Source organism: Labrus bergylta, chromosome 9, assembly GCF_963930695.1.
Source record: "Labrus bergylta chromosome 9, fLabBer1.1, whole genome shotgun sequence".
Lineage (NCBI taxonomy): Eukaryota > Metazoa > Chordata > Actinopteri > Labriformes > Labridae > Labrus > Labrus bergylta.
In genome coordinates, this window is record NC_089203.1 from 30013002 (window position 1) to 30028086 (window position 15085).

Genomic DNA, 15085 nt, shown 5'->3' on the forward strand with positions numbered 1-15085 from the left:
TGAGTGTTTGAGCTCTGCACAAATATGAAGTTCTAACTGGCATGTTGAGTTGAATTAGTCTGAAGTTGTTGGGTTTCCACTGCTGATATTTTCATCAGATAAGCTGTAGTGAAGTGTTAAAGTCAGACAAAACCGCCACCATTGTGCAGAACAGATTTTAATACGCCCTTGATGGAATTGTGTTCGACAAAATAGAGTTGATGCACTTCACTTTCCTTGTAGAACAATTGCATTAGTTTCTTTTTCTGCACAGGGCTGAGGGAACAAAGGGTTGAGGGAACATAAACATGGTGCATTTGCGATAGTCCTCTTATCACCATTGATTCGTGTGACAGTGACAATTCTGTCGACCAATCAATGGACTGCAGTGTTTCTAGCTCCACCCTTCAGGGTCAGATCAGTAAGCTTGGCACCCCAACAGAAGGTGAGCAAACAGGGAACATAGGGTTGAGGGAACATAGGGGGATGCTAACTAGACTCTTCTCCTCTGTCGCCCCCCGGTGGTGGAAAGAACTTCCAAACTCCATTCGATCTGCAGAGTCCCTCTGTACCTTTAAGAAAAAGCTAAAGACCCAGCTCTTTATGAACACCTACGACCTTATGACCTTACAACGATGATGGTTTTTATATTAGTGATGATGATGATGGTAATGAAAATGGTTTTGTTTGATAGTGAAGATTTTAGGATGGTTTCTATACTGATTAGAGCTCTCAAGAACTGCCCTCAAAGTTGTGCTTTGTGCTTCCTCTCAGCACCTGTGTGTCTCCGATTGGACTCAAAGCTGATTGTTTGCTCTTATTGACGTTGTTTCCTCCTCTCTGGATCCTTGCTTGTGTTGTTCTTATTCTCTGATGTACGTCGCTTTGGAGAAAAGCGTCTGCTAAGTGAATTGTAGAATGGTACAGAATGTCTCTATCCAGTGGATGCATTGAAATGTGTCTTTATTTTCTCCCATTTTAAACAACCTTGCTGTCTACAAGTCTGCAATGACCTAGTTTCTTTTCTTTAGCACATATAATTTCTCAAACAGGAGATGACCTCCACTTGGTTTTGTGCGTGATTCACAGAGTTAAAAAGACTGAGTGAGAAACAGCAGCTACTCTCTGCTAATGCCACTCCAAGGTTTCGTCCAGAGTCAGTTTACAACGTTTGAATTTCTCCAGACTATGTTAGCTGAAAAACAACCTCTCTGGTTAATATCTGTGGTCCTCGAAGTCTAAAGAGAAGAGATAACTCCTCTGACAGGTGAAAAACAGTTTAGAAGTCATAATAAAAGAATCTCTGGAATGTCAACAGGGTTACAGTATCTCACACAAATACTCCTCTTCACACTCGGGGTGTGTATCGATGAAACAATCTCACCTCAAGGTCCTTTTTTTTAAGCTGTTCGGAAGATTTAGATCATCTCACATGATCACAGCAGCAGACAGAGTTGTCTTTTTATGTTTGTAGGTGTGGACGTTTACCAGCATGGAGGCCCGAACAATAAAATGAAGACTGTCCTCCCCAGGAAAATAGACGGCATCAGTCATCTCAGCAAACGGTGAGTAAAAACTTTATGTTCCAGGGACAAACAGCGCTCACGGCTCTTTGAATTATGACTCTTGTCTGTGGGGAACAAAAGAGGAAATTGTGTGATGTTGTAAATAGAGACACATAGTCTGCAGAGAGAGGAGGCCTGGATGGATGGATTCATCGACAAAAACTCAGACAGAAAGTCGTCATTTTTTACTCGAACCATTAAATGAAACCATTTAACAAATCCATACTTTTTGCTTTCATTTTCCTGTATACTCCATTTAACCATCGATAAAGCCTTTTCTCAAAGTTTTTTAATTTGAAGATTGAAGAAAAGCTCACACAAATGATGCTCCCTGCTGAAAAGGGACAAACAGCACAGATATTGTTCAGTAGGGCAATTAAAAAGTGTTTAAGGTGTTCATTTGTTGGACTTGAAAATTTGCTGTTTGCTGCATTTTTGTAGGGTTGGGTTGCATTCCTTTCTGTTTGTTACATAGGAATTATATTCATAGTGAAACATCCAGTCTTAAAGGATCAATCAGTGAGATGTGTAGTGAGTGAAATGATAAAGTGACCTTACTATATGATCAGACATTAAGGAAACATGCTATGTTGAAGTGCTGGCTTCTCTGACAACAATGCAGCAGCCAGTATGTCCTCCTTCTAACTTTAGATTCTGCTCCTGAATGCTCTGGATTTGTTTGGACCAGAGAAGGTAGGCGCTTTTAAGGTGACCCCCACACGTCCGTTTTCGACACCCCTCAGTTTGTCAGATATGAAAGCAGTTATCAGGTCAACAGGTGTTGCAGTGATGGAAGCAGTCAAGAGAAGTGGTTCAGATAGAAGTGATTGTACCCGACCTAAAAAGCCTCTGCATGTTTCTAATAAGCTCCACGAGCAGAAACGTGCTCAAACTAGGATCAATATTGGAGATGCTTTTGAAAAATGGAGAGAGGTTAGAACACAGAAAGGTTTACAGACCCATGCAGAGCTGGATAAACACTGAAGCTTCAGAGTCCACCACATGGTGACCTGAGTGAGCATCCACTCTAGGTGGGGGGGGGGGGGGGGAGACAGCTCTCTACAATGTTTAGAATTTAGACTGCAGTACCCATTTTAAACTCTAGGTGTCAGAGTTACATATTGCTGGTTTTGTCAGGGTGAACCCTATGATCCCAAGGTAGCTCTGTTCACTTACACTGTAGTTGATTGGTTTGGGCTAGCTTAGCAGTTCAAACTGCAAAAATATGTTTAACTACTGTGGATGTATCTGTGTCTACAGTTGTGAAAAAAGTCATATTTGATGTCAGAGGAGTCAAGGGGTTGTCATCAGCAGTCTATAGGATGATATTGGGGGATTTCAACATACGACCTGCAGACATACATTAAACATTCGGCCCTGGGGAGAAACATTGCTAAGATCTTCAAACCTTTTGAAGAGTCTCTTTAATGCGTCATATTCGAGTGTTTGAGTTGGGGAACAAAGGAACCTGTGCACATTCAGCCATGGGAGCACATGCACATTCTTGTGAGACTCTCAATTATTGAAGATCAACCCTGAATCACTTGAAAGGACGTTGGTGTGAATCACTGGGCTGTTGCTCTGGTTTATACACCGTTTAATGAAATGTGCAAAACCTGGTGACATTGTAGAGATTATATATCTGATATCAAATATGAAAGTGAAGTAGTGCAGCACTCAAGCCCCTCAAGCCCCCTTAGTTTCCACCAAGCGGTCCGGTTCAGTCCGGTACGCTATGCATTTATTGGCGTTTCCACGATCAAAAGTTGGGAATGGTACCAAAATAGATAATCATTATGTCTGACTTTTTTGCTCACCTTCTGTTGGGGTGCCAAGCGTACCGATCCGACCCTAAAGGGTGGAGCTAGAAACACTGCAGTCCATTGATTGGTCGACAGTGAGGATTCTGTCGCCCCTTCAACGCTAATAAGCGGACAAACGCGCCCTGTTTTAATATCCCGTGGATTTTGAGAATCATTTCAAGGCAGTTTTTGTTTTTTTGTGACTAATGGCAGCTCGTAGCACCGCCTCATGGACGACCTCGAAGGTGCTGACCTCTGCTGGACATCCTCCATTGTTGCCCTTTGTTTACTATGTCACATTCTCCTTCGTTGAATGATGTCACACTATTTATGTAACTGACGCAGCTATCACCATCCTGCTTACAAAGTAAAGGTACGGTTGGCTGTAGAAATTCAAACAAGGTCATGGTTAAGTGAACTGAACCAAACCAGACCCGGACCGCTTGGTGGAAATTGGCTTTTGTGTACATGAAAATAAACTGTGAAACATAGAAGAGAGAAGATTTCTGATATACCCATGTTTGATTCATTAGCTTCAAACGTGAAATTTTTCATTTTCAACAAACTTACTGCAGATAGATTCCTGTCAGCTGCTGATTCAGATCCTGGTTTTGAAGACGTTTGAAAAGCTGTGTGGTCAAACCTGGAAAACGTTTATAAAAGAAAACAGGCCTCATGAAAATAAATCACCTGAACTTTAATCCAGCTGCTCTTACCTGCAGGGGAACATTTAGTGAATCTTTCTTCCCTGAGGGACTAATTATCAGCGGCACAGTTTGTTTTCCAAAACGAGTCTAATTCTTCAGCATTTCACGCTGTAACATTCAAACCCAGGAAATCAAAGACGGCACGAGAAGTGAAAAGGACCCTGTTTAGCTTTTCACACAGTCGCCTCTTTGTAAAGTGTTTTTCATTCACTTTGAAAAAGCATATTTCTACAGAGTGTTCGCCTCAGATTACTTTGTATGCAAATGCTTTCCAGAGTAAACTTTTAATGAAAAGCTCGTAGGTTTCTTTTAAATAACTTCAGCACTCATCAGCTGCTCTCCTCTGTTCCTGGACGCACTTTTACCTTCAACAGAAAACACTCATGTTTACTGGCTCTTAACCGAAGACACCTGAAGAAATGTAACTCTAAATTGTTTATTTCTGAATCTTAACCTTAAAAAAAGATCAGCCGGTAAGATTATTGACTTTTTAATGATCTACTCTGCCTTCTTTTTTTCCTCGTACAAAGAAAACGTCTTGATGAAAATCACTGTTTTACACTTTTTACTAAAAGTTGAAGAGCAGGAACTGAAAAAAAGAGGTGGTGACCTTTATTCCCTGTGATCGCTGCACGACTATCGACTATCTGCACGCCACCTCTACCATCTCCGTGCTCTAATCAACCTGCTGCTGCATGTTTCCTGTTCTCCAGGATGTTCTTCTCCACTCTTTAGTTCACAGTGAGATTCTGTTGAACTACATGTAGCATTGATATGAAGACAGATATTCTCATTATTGCGTCGTATAGAGGACTATGTTGCTCCTCAGGAGGCCCCGCCCCCCTTCCTGTCTGACAGGGAGGTGCATGTGTGGACATCAGGTCAGGAGGATATCCGGAGCAGTCCTCCTGAAAGCAAAGAATCGGTTTTACTATACTCGCTTGTTGCATAACAAACAAAAACAAAGATTGCAGTTCGGAAAAATGAAATCTATAGAAAGAATCAAGACCTTGCTCTTCTTTATGTTTTTATCAAAGATGTTGGATAATTTGGGAAATATGAATGAACTCTTTGGGGAATTTAAAGAATGTGACAACTCACTCTTTATTATTGTACACTGATGCATGCAAAGCTGTCACCTCATCAAGGCACAAGACAAAATGATATTATAACTCTGTAAAAGTCAAAGGGTTTCTGAATGTTGCCACAAATAAATTGGAAATCGACACGAGTGAGTTGCATTTGTTTCCTGTTTAGCGTAGATTGCTGCATGTTGGGTCTGTTTTTTTAGATTTTCAGCGTGGTAATGAGACATTTTGTGAAACAGGCGCCGTATTTTAAAATGCAAATAAACGCCTGATGTGTGAAAACACAAGAAATGTGGTCTTCCACCACCTTTGTGCAGGGGACAAATAGGAGCAGGCAGCAGTTTGACACAGTGCAGGGGGAAAGTGGGAGTGCAGAGGTAAAAGGGCAGGTGGAGAGATACATTTGCTTTTAACTACAGCCGCTCGGGTGAAGTGTCAGTGTGAGGCGAGCGCTCGCTGGTTAGATCTGTCACCTCACAGCCGGCAGCTCGTTGCATGTTCTCCTCATGTCTGTGTGGGTTTCCTCCCACAGTCCAAAGACGTGCAGGTTAAGTGAAATGGAGACTCACAGATTGCCTTCAGGTGTCGATGTGTTTGTGTGTCTGTGTGTGTTAGACCTGTGACGGACCGGTGACACGTTCACACCTCACATCATGAAACAGAAGGTAGAGAAAACCAGATAAGAGAATCAGGTTTTTGTGGCAGATCTGACAAATTGCCTCGAGTGATGTCACTGACCATAACGTCAGCCATCAGTTTGGATTGTGGGTAATGTAGGCAACAATCAGGAAGAATGCCTGCTGCATTTATTTTGATCACAAGTTAAATTTCTTAAACTCATTCAATTCATTCCCTTTAAAGGAAAAATGAGCGACATGTTCCACATAAATAAATCATAAAGTCTGTCCTGTGTAAATGTGTCTCTGAGTCCTGACTGTCTACAATGAGGGAGAAGCTCGAGTCCCGCTGGCTGTGTTGTTGTCAGAGCCGTGTTTACATGGACGGGACGGCCGGCTCCTCCCCTTGTGTATAAAAGCTGTTTTAGTCAAGAACTAGAGAGAAGAAGAAGAACATACTCACTGATTATTTGGATGTTAGTAAGAGTTTTTAGATCACGCTCATTCTGTGTCAGTTTACATGAAATGTGAAGCTACGAGCTAACTAAAGAGCGCTAACATTAGCATGCTAACACAACAATGTGAAGCTACGAGCTAACTAAAGAGCGCTAACATTAGCATGCTAACACAACAATGTGAAGCTACGAGCTAACTAAAGAGCGCTAACATTAGCATGCTAACACAACAATGTGAAGCTACGAGCTAACTAAAGAGCGCTAACATTAGCATGCTAACACAACAATGCAGGACACAGGTGACCGCAGCTCGAGCATAATTTTGTACGGAGCGTTTTAATTCATAACTCCTTCATTCGAACTCGAGTGGAGAGGGGTTTGAGGTCTCTGGAGGAGAGCGGAGGCTTCAGGATGGAGGAGGTGTGGTTTCATGCTGATGCTCATGGGAGACATCTAGTGGATCAAGAAGTCACACACTCTTCCATTAAGAGGCAGAAACCTTGGGCAGAACCTGACCCAGAACCTGAGGGGTATGTGGTTAGTAACTTATATAATTCATAAAGATCTAGAGGTAAAGGTAAAGTACATTTACTTTGTTGCTGTCCACCACTGATCAAGTCTTACTGTGTCCCTGTAGTGTTAAATAGAAAGCTCTGTTTCTCTGTGTATTAGTTGCACATGACACTTTCCGATTATAATAATTGTTAATTAAATTGTTAATTCATTGAATTTAGATTCAGGATTGTTTGGGCACAAGTCGAGCATAAGAGCCAACTTCAAAAAGCCCTTCACAGCAAATTATAGCTCTTTAGTTTGACTGCAAATCCTGTGCTGCAATACCAACCATGCAGAGACGATTCAGAGAGGAGCGGACTGAAGATGATGAAGGACACCTTCACCTCCTGAAGCTTGAAGTTACGACCGCTGCTTTAAATGCATTATACCTGCAAATAAAACAGGAGTTTAACGGTGAGTGGGGCAGCTGGTTTACATAAGGGCCATTTGTTTCCACCATAACATGCAGATTTAACCTCACGTTCCCGTCGTCTGTGCCCACAAACAGACGAGCTGCTGAGTTTCCAGCTGCAAGAATAAAAAAACTAATCACTGCAGCGAACAACAAGAAAGGTCCACAAGGCTCAGTGTTCTCAAAACGCTTTTGTTGTTGGATAGTTTGAGGGGAACAGGGAGAAAAAAGAAGCTGCTGATTATCCACAAGAAACTCTCAGAGTAAAAAAAATAACAATAGACGGTTAAACTGCTGTGCACGGCGTTTGAGCTCTGAATTAAACGTATTTTAAAATCAGATTCATATCCAGATTTTTTTTAATTTCAATGTTAACACTGCAAAACACGGCTTATAGTTTCTGAAACCATTCAACCAAGAGCGCTAACTGATGAGCAGCTAAAATTCTCGACTGAATTCCCAAAGTTTTTCATCTTTAAATACAAATACTTAAATTGCTTTAAGCTGGTTTAAAAAAACTGTAAATTAAATTTCTGAGATGTCAGGTGTGCAGCGAAGTGATTACCTGTGCCTCACCTCCAAAAGTAGACCCCCCCCCTCCTTATCTATATATAGATATAGGTATATTTATTTACATTTATCGTAATCTCTGTTTTGAAATCTGTTGGTGGACTTTGGGATCCAAAGTGTTCTGTTTCTAATTTTGATATCTGAGAAGTTGTTGTTGACGTTAGTTGGGAGAAGAAAGCTTTGCCTGGAAATCCTTTAGTGCAAAAGGCTGCCTTCACTTCAGCTCAGAAATATCGTACTTCCCAACATGTTAATTCATGCTGTAAAAACTGCTTTTTTGCCAGACATGTGTGTATGTGACTTCTTGTGCTTCTGCAGCCAGCCTCTAGTGGACACTCAAAAAATTGCAGGAATTTGCACTGCTGTATTGGCTTCATTTTTCAAGACTGGAGGTTTGCCGCTTGCTGATACCTCATGAATGCAAGGAAAATCTTGATTGGAAATCCTTTAGTGCAAATGCTGCATTCATGGGCTCCTCGGAAACATCATACTTCCCATGTTGTGTAGCCGTGACGACGACATACGCACTGTCAAGTTTAATGTTTGTTGTTGTGACTGTATGAAAACTCCCTGCTTGTCTAAGACATTACCTTAGAACTTTGAGGCACCTTTGCATTTGACATGATGTGTTTTTTTGTCTCTGCCTGGAAACATGTATCTACTTTAAGTCAGGCAGACTGAAAGGATGAAGGGAGTACACTTTTAAAAAAGTGTGCAGATGAATAAATTCATAATCTGACTTTGAGGTTGTGATATGGCTCGTCACACATCACATACTAACAGAAGAAGAAAAAAAACTACCAGTACATGGCACTAATCTTCACCGCCCCTCCTCCTCCTCCGCAGCTGAAAATAGGCGATGTTGTCAGGGACCTTGAGGACTGAGCCGCAGCCCTGGCGGTATGACGAGCCGTGAAGCAGGCCGTGTTGCTTGGTTTCAGCTCACAATGCAGCGACGACCGGCCCTGATGCATTAACAAATGAAGACGGATTGCGTATGATGACACGAGTCGAGCTTAATTCCCTCTTTGCCTGGAAGCGGAGAAAGCGCTGAGGGAGAGAAACGTATCGAGAGCGCTGGAAGTTAACTTGTCATGTAACAAAAGCCCCAGAGGTGTGGCTTTGATCTTCTCCTGCAGAGTCTGGGATGCTCACTTCCCTCAACTCAGGTGGCCTTTCACACAATAACTTCATCGCACGCGCTAAATAAGCAGCTCTCGAAGTTCCCTTTAGAATCTGAAAGAAGCAGGAGGATGAAACAAGCAGATAAGTCTTCTCTGTTGTTGTCTTGGATTTACATGAGAGAGAGGAGCGGCGTGCTGCTGACTGAGGCCTGCATGCATTGTAAATCTCTTATCTCCGTGCAGCACAGGTGGGGTCAGCTCGTTTTCTGCTGCAATCAATTCAACATGTCAGCAGAAATTCTGCTTTATTCCCCTCAGTTGGAACATTCAGTCTCATTTATTTGTCAGCGGGCTGGATATATGTCGCCCTGCAAAAAAGCACACAACAGCCTCCTCCTACACAGCAGGCTTCTGTCAACACACCTCCTTTCTGTTGACCTCACTGGATGTTTTAAAATACCAACACACATTTTATACATGCTCCTTTCTCCTCCTCTCCTTTTCTTTACTCACCTCTTAGTTCATGAATGAGCCGCCCTAACGTTCTCAAGATGATCAAATCTTCTTCAAATCATTTTTAATACCAAACATTCTGCGTCACCCAGCAACAACTTTTCTGAATGCATGTTTTTATTTTCATGCTGCCTATACACCCCTCCATAAAAAACATGTTTTTTCACTCGACATTCCTCTGAGCTACTTTCTTTGGCAGACTCTATAAGGTGTGTGTGTGTGTGTGTGTGTGTGTGTGTGTGGTATGGAGGTAAACACAGGCTCTCTAGCTGATGCTACCTGTTTGTATTTTGAACAGCCTCAGGTTATCCTCCACGCTCCATACATACTATAGACTGGATCACAAACTCCTACATGATTGTGAGCTGTTATTTATATTTTTAAGGAAAATAATGATAGAAAAGTTTGTGATGGTAGATGCTGTAACCACTAGTTTCAGGTTTTCAAATAAACGGCTGCTTTTCACTGATGCACAACTCAGAAAAAGGATTTTCTTTTCTGACTCAGAGCGCCGTGATTTAGGTTTTTTTCTTTGTTGAGCTCGTTCACTGCCACTGTCACGGTGCCTCACACATGTTTTAGAACATGGACTGAGCTGCACTTTTATCAGACTCCAAACTTTATTGAATTTAGGATCACTCTCATTGGTGCTGGGCATTAGACGAACATCCTGTTCCATTTTCATGCACCACTTTGGAGCAGCGCTGCATCGTCCCTCGAGGAGCTGCTGCGTCGATGGAAGTCAGGGGGTGATGGAGTCACTTGAAATGAAAAACAGAAAGTTGTTCACATCTTGAGGTGAGGATGTTTACGCCCTCGATAGTGAACAGCACCGGATGACGTCGGGCTGCAGCAGAGCTGAGGACTTGGTGTGAATGTTGGGCCTGTTGTACAGAACATTTGCAGAAACAGAAAAAATAAGAAGAAAGGGAGGACATCTTGCAGATCATGAGGCGAGATAACCTCCTCTAATTCTGTAATGACACGTTTAAGTGTTTAATACTAACGGCCCATCCATGAGCATCCTAAACACATCCAAGACTTAGAAATGTGCCTGCAGTTTAAGAGCAGCAGCTACTTGTGAAACAGCCTGTTGTCCCACAGATTTTGCAATCTGCATGCAAACAGTAAATGCAAATCCTGTTTGGCAGAAGCCTTGATGACCAAGCCAACACTTGTCCAATATATTTAGACTTAAAAAGAATACCTAAGTGATGACATCTTCGATTGTGTCATGAAAACCAGACGGCCCTTTGAGACTATCAGGAGAATTTGTGGTCACTTTGTCTATTATAGATATTTCACTTATACTACCACTCGCTCTTAACTGCTGTTCAACCTCCACAACTCCTCCTGCCCTAATCCTCTGCTCCTTTTACTACTCTGCTGCCGTTTGCTTAGAGGGCTCTGAAGGCTGCGGCTCCTTCCCACAGTCCCCGGGAGCCACAGTCAAACCCTCCACTCCAGCTCCGCCATCGTGCTCTCATGCCTCGTCTCTGTTCTGGCCCCACAGCGGTTTAATCGACTCCCGGCTGAAGTCAGAGCGGCCGAGTCACTGCTCATCGCCTGCTGCAGGCTGAAAAACTACCTTTCAGAAACAACACCTACACACCGAGCTAGCTCTTAGCATCGTCTTATTTTATTAAAAACTCGCTCTGGTTCCCGTCAATGTGGACAAAAAGCATCTCCTGATGACTGAATTAGATTTTCAATGATATATGGCAAAGTGAAATTAGGATGTAGAGAGATCTTATGTAGATATAATGACCATGACCATCTTAGAGAGATTGATGATAGTTGATAAATGAGTTTGCTGAGATGATAATCTGTTAACAGTTTTATCTTTAATGATCCTGGGGCTTTTATGATGGTCATCTAATGTCATTAAAACAACAGGATGCACTTCAGCGGCAAAGCAGAGAGCAGCGATCTTTAACATCCCAACACAGCCATTGGTGGAAAAGTTACTGAGAAGTGCTTAAGGGGGGGGGGGGGAACCAAACTCCACCACCTCACAGAGAACATATTGTGCGTGGGAAGGTGAGAGAGTGCGAGGAGGTGTTGATGACTGACGTTCAGTGTGCAGAGTTCATGAGCATACCAGAAAATAAATCAGGGAATTCTGGGAGATCTGTGTTTGGTCCGTCGGCTTGCTTCGTTGCACATTGTTGGTCGCTTCTTCAAGGTCGGAGAGCGTTTGTGATCTAGCTCGCAGCTGCTCAGTGTGGACAAAGAAAGAGTGACAATACCTGGGGACCTCCTATATTACAGCAGCTGTACTTGTAGCCAGAAACTGCAGGTGAATGTACGTACAAAAGGAGGCCATGTGCTTTCACGGCAGCTCTTGTTGTCTGGCTGTGCTGGATCTGCAAATGGGGACCAAAAATATCAAATTGTAAGTAAATTATTATAAATTTAATTCAAATATTCACATCTAATACTCTTCAGTTAATTCACATTTTTATGAATTACATACCAAGACCTCGTCTGAGTTGTTTCTCAGCAAGTTCTGGGTGGGGGGGAATGGGTGCCAATGGTCCAAGCTTCCGAGGGTCGTCTGGACGCTGTTCCCTTGTCAGGGGCGTCCCTGCTCCTGAACAGAGCCTCCTCGACACAATCCTGGCCTGCAGGACCCTTTTTGAATCTGAAAGAAATAACAGCACACATGAATTCAATTATCCTTACAAACAGTAAGTTTGATCTCCCCAGCCAAAACATTGTTTTCATGCATCTGTATTGTAGAGAATGTAAAGTATTTATCACATGATGACAGCAACAACAAAAGCATTGCGAAACTTAGCCTCATGTGATTTCTGCATAATGAGTGCCAAGCTGATAGCATTATTTAGATCAGTGACCCACCGTAGTTTAGTCGAGAGCATGCCAACAGACAGCCTGAGCTTGGACGTTACTATACAAGATTTCTAACTACTGTATCTGCTACATCATAGCTGGAGTAGGAAAATTCAAAAAACAAACGACCGTATATATTTTCGTAATGATACCCAACTGTTCATAACCGCTCATGCAACTCGTTAGCTTTGCATTTACTTCGGCTAGGTCTATTCAGATGTTGCCTAACGCTTCGAAGCCAGTTCTGTTGTACTATAAAGCAGCAAATGAGAATAACCACATTGATCAAACAAACAATCGATGGCGTTGAAATATCTAGAAAGAATGCATGTTTTAGCTCAAGCCTGTGTTGTGCACATTACACGGAAAGACCGTGTTTTTAAACACTTACGTACCATTGAAATAAGCAGAGTGTATGATATATATTTTTTTCTCTAATCAGTGACTAAAAAATAGAAACGTTTATGCCTGGACCAGTAGGAATCTATCGGGGTACTTACCCATCCAGGAGAAGCAACGGCAGCTCAGAGTCGTGTTCGAGCCCCTTCGCTGAGCGTAGGGCTCTCCATCGTGGAAAAGCCCAATGTTGATTCGAGTTCTACTCCGGTCTTTGTCTGCTGCTGTTCTAGGAAAAGACCGTTATCTTTTAGGTGGGGGACCAGCTGGTGGAAGGTTTTCCGTCGTCCGCCATTTGTAACACTTCTTCCCTCGGTGTAGGGGCTTTCTGCGGCTGTGCTTTTATACACAAGGGGCGGGCCTAAAGAAGGGGGCGGCCGGGCCGGCAGGCTAGGTAAACATTGCTTCTATATCAACAAAGCTTCTCACTCATTGGAAACAGTCATGACTCAGAGTTATATACAACGGACATACTTCTGATACATTTAAGTGTGAAGAATCGAATATAAAGCCTTTAAAAGATCTGCAGCACTTCATGCCACAACATTTTCTGATATTATAAACGTTTCTCCATGAGATGTACTCGCAGGTCTCTCACAAGTTTAATTCAGAAAACCTTAAAAACTGAAAAAAAATAACTGGACCCGAACAATGACATCAAGCCATAAAACTCTATGCTCTAAGTGTTCTTCCCTCACTCATACTCTAATTTATTGAGGTAGCACATCTCAAGTTCCTGCCTTTATGTAAATCTTTTTACCAATTCTGCAACTTAGCCTGAGCACTGCACTGAGAATCCTCATTGGGGAGGCTGTACTTCACCGTCCAACTGAGCAGTTATTTGTTGTTCTTTGCTCAGGGATTTTACATTTCTCTGCTCAGAGTCCATGACTTTTCTTATTGTTGAAATCTTTATAATTGTGTTTGTTTTCAACCAGGACCTGAGACCCTTTCTGTAGTCCCTCCCTTGTTCTCACATGTTCTGGAATGACGATCATGCTTGTATCACTGTACCTTTAAGAAACATCAGTAAGAAAAAACAACAAAACAATTGGAAGTCCTGACATCAACACTGTTTGTTCCTTGTTTAATATCTTGGACTTTAATTGGCCCGGTTGTTTAAAGATGGAGTCAGCAGCTTTCTCCTTCAAAATAAAAGACAGACTTCTCCTAAAGTGAAGCTGCTCCATTGTCCCTTCTGGGCCTCCGTACATGTGTGGTGGTGACTGTGTCTGCAGAGACTCTGTCCTCTCACTGGATTTTACTGTTCTGATTTGTTCTGGTTGACTCGGGACGTTTGTGGGCGGAGCTGGTGTGTTTCCTCCAGCCAATGAGAGCGCAGCAGGTGAGTTTAGGAGTGGATACAGTTCAGTGATTGGACGTGATTCATATTGGGGAATATGACGGACGTGGACGTAGCAGCAAAGAAGAGAAAATATAATGAGAGTGAGGAGAAACACCAAGTGGATAAAGCTCGTTCTAAAACGAGGGTGAACCTTGTGTTGTCTTTTACCCGTGGACGTGGAGTTGATCTACTTCCTGTTGGACAGGAAGGTGATAAACACTGGCGGTTAGCTTGTGCTAGCGTGCGTTAGCTTGCTGGGTTCAGGAGGAGGAGGGGTAGGTTTTTTTCCCCAGGTTTTAAATGTAACCTTGCCCGCCTGGTGTTGCAGAGCCCTCACACGTTCAGCTTATATGATACCATAGATAATGAACACTGACTTTTTAAGGCCTTTTCTTAATCACTGTGGCTCCACAGAGGATGTCTGGCTGAATCCATGTTCTAATTAAATCAACGAGCAGGTGTTGAACGCTCGATACGTCTCTCAGCTGCAGCATAACGCTAAAGCCAGACCAATTATCTACACCGCCCCCCTCCTGAAGCCTACTCGTGTGACACACTAGCTTTTATGAGGACTGAATCCTCGGCAGAGTTCAAATCTGTCTTTGGACTGGAGATACGAGGAAGAACGTCTCCATCTATAATCTCATCTGCTCTGCTTCACACTGTTAAATAAATCATCCGAATATATCGCCGCTAATAAAATACTTTATATAAAATTCATACTTAGGGACGATGTCGCCACTTCAACAGAATAAGCAGAATAAATAATTATTTTATTTCACACAGAGAGGAAGTGAAGCTTTCTCTCCTGGAGGAGAGGAATGTAAAACTTTTCCGTCGCTTTGCTGCGATTTATGGCGCTATTTGTCATTAGACAATTACATAGGCAAAGAATTCAATTTCCACCCTCGCATTTCTTCTTTCAAGGCCGTATTTCCCAGAAAGGGCAAAAACATAATTACAGAATGCGGCAACACACTAACAAAGAAATATCGACTGTTGGCTTACAGAAGAACATTTAGTGTGAAATGTGAAGGGGGCTTTCTGTGGCTAATAATGTTCCCCCCCCCCCCCCCATTCTTCTGGAGGTGTTTGTCACAGCTG

The 15085-nt window shown here is 42.6% G+C and overlaps 1 long non-coding RNA gene across 1 annotated transcript; it reads right to left on the reverse strand.

Annotated features, from left to right (window-relative positions):
• Positions 1-10043: 10043 nt before the first annotated feature.
• LOC136179990 (uncharacterized) lies at positions 10044-12921 on the reverse strand. Its single transcript, XR_010666909.1, has 3 exons — positions 12741-12921; positions 11864-12031; positions 10044-11753 (listed from the first exon to the last, which is right to left on the reverse strand). It is a non-coding gene; the product is annotated as an uncharacterized lncRNA (long non-coding RNA).
• Between the last annotated feature and the right edge of the window lie 2164 nt (positions 12922-15085).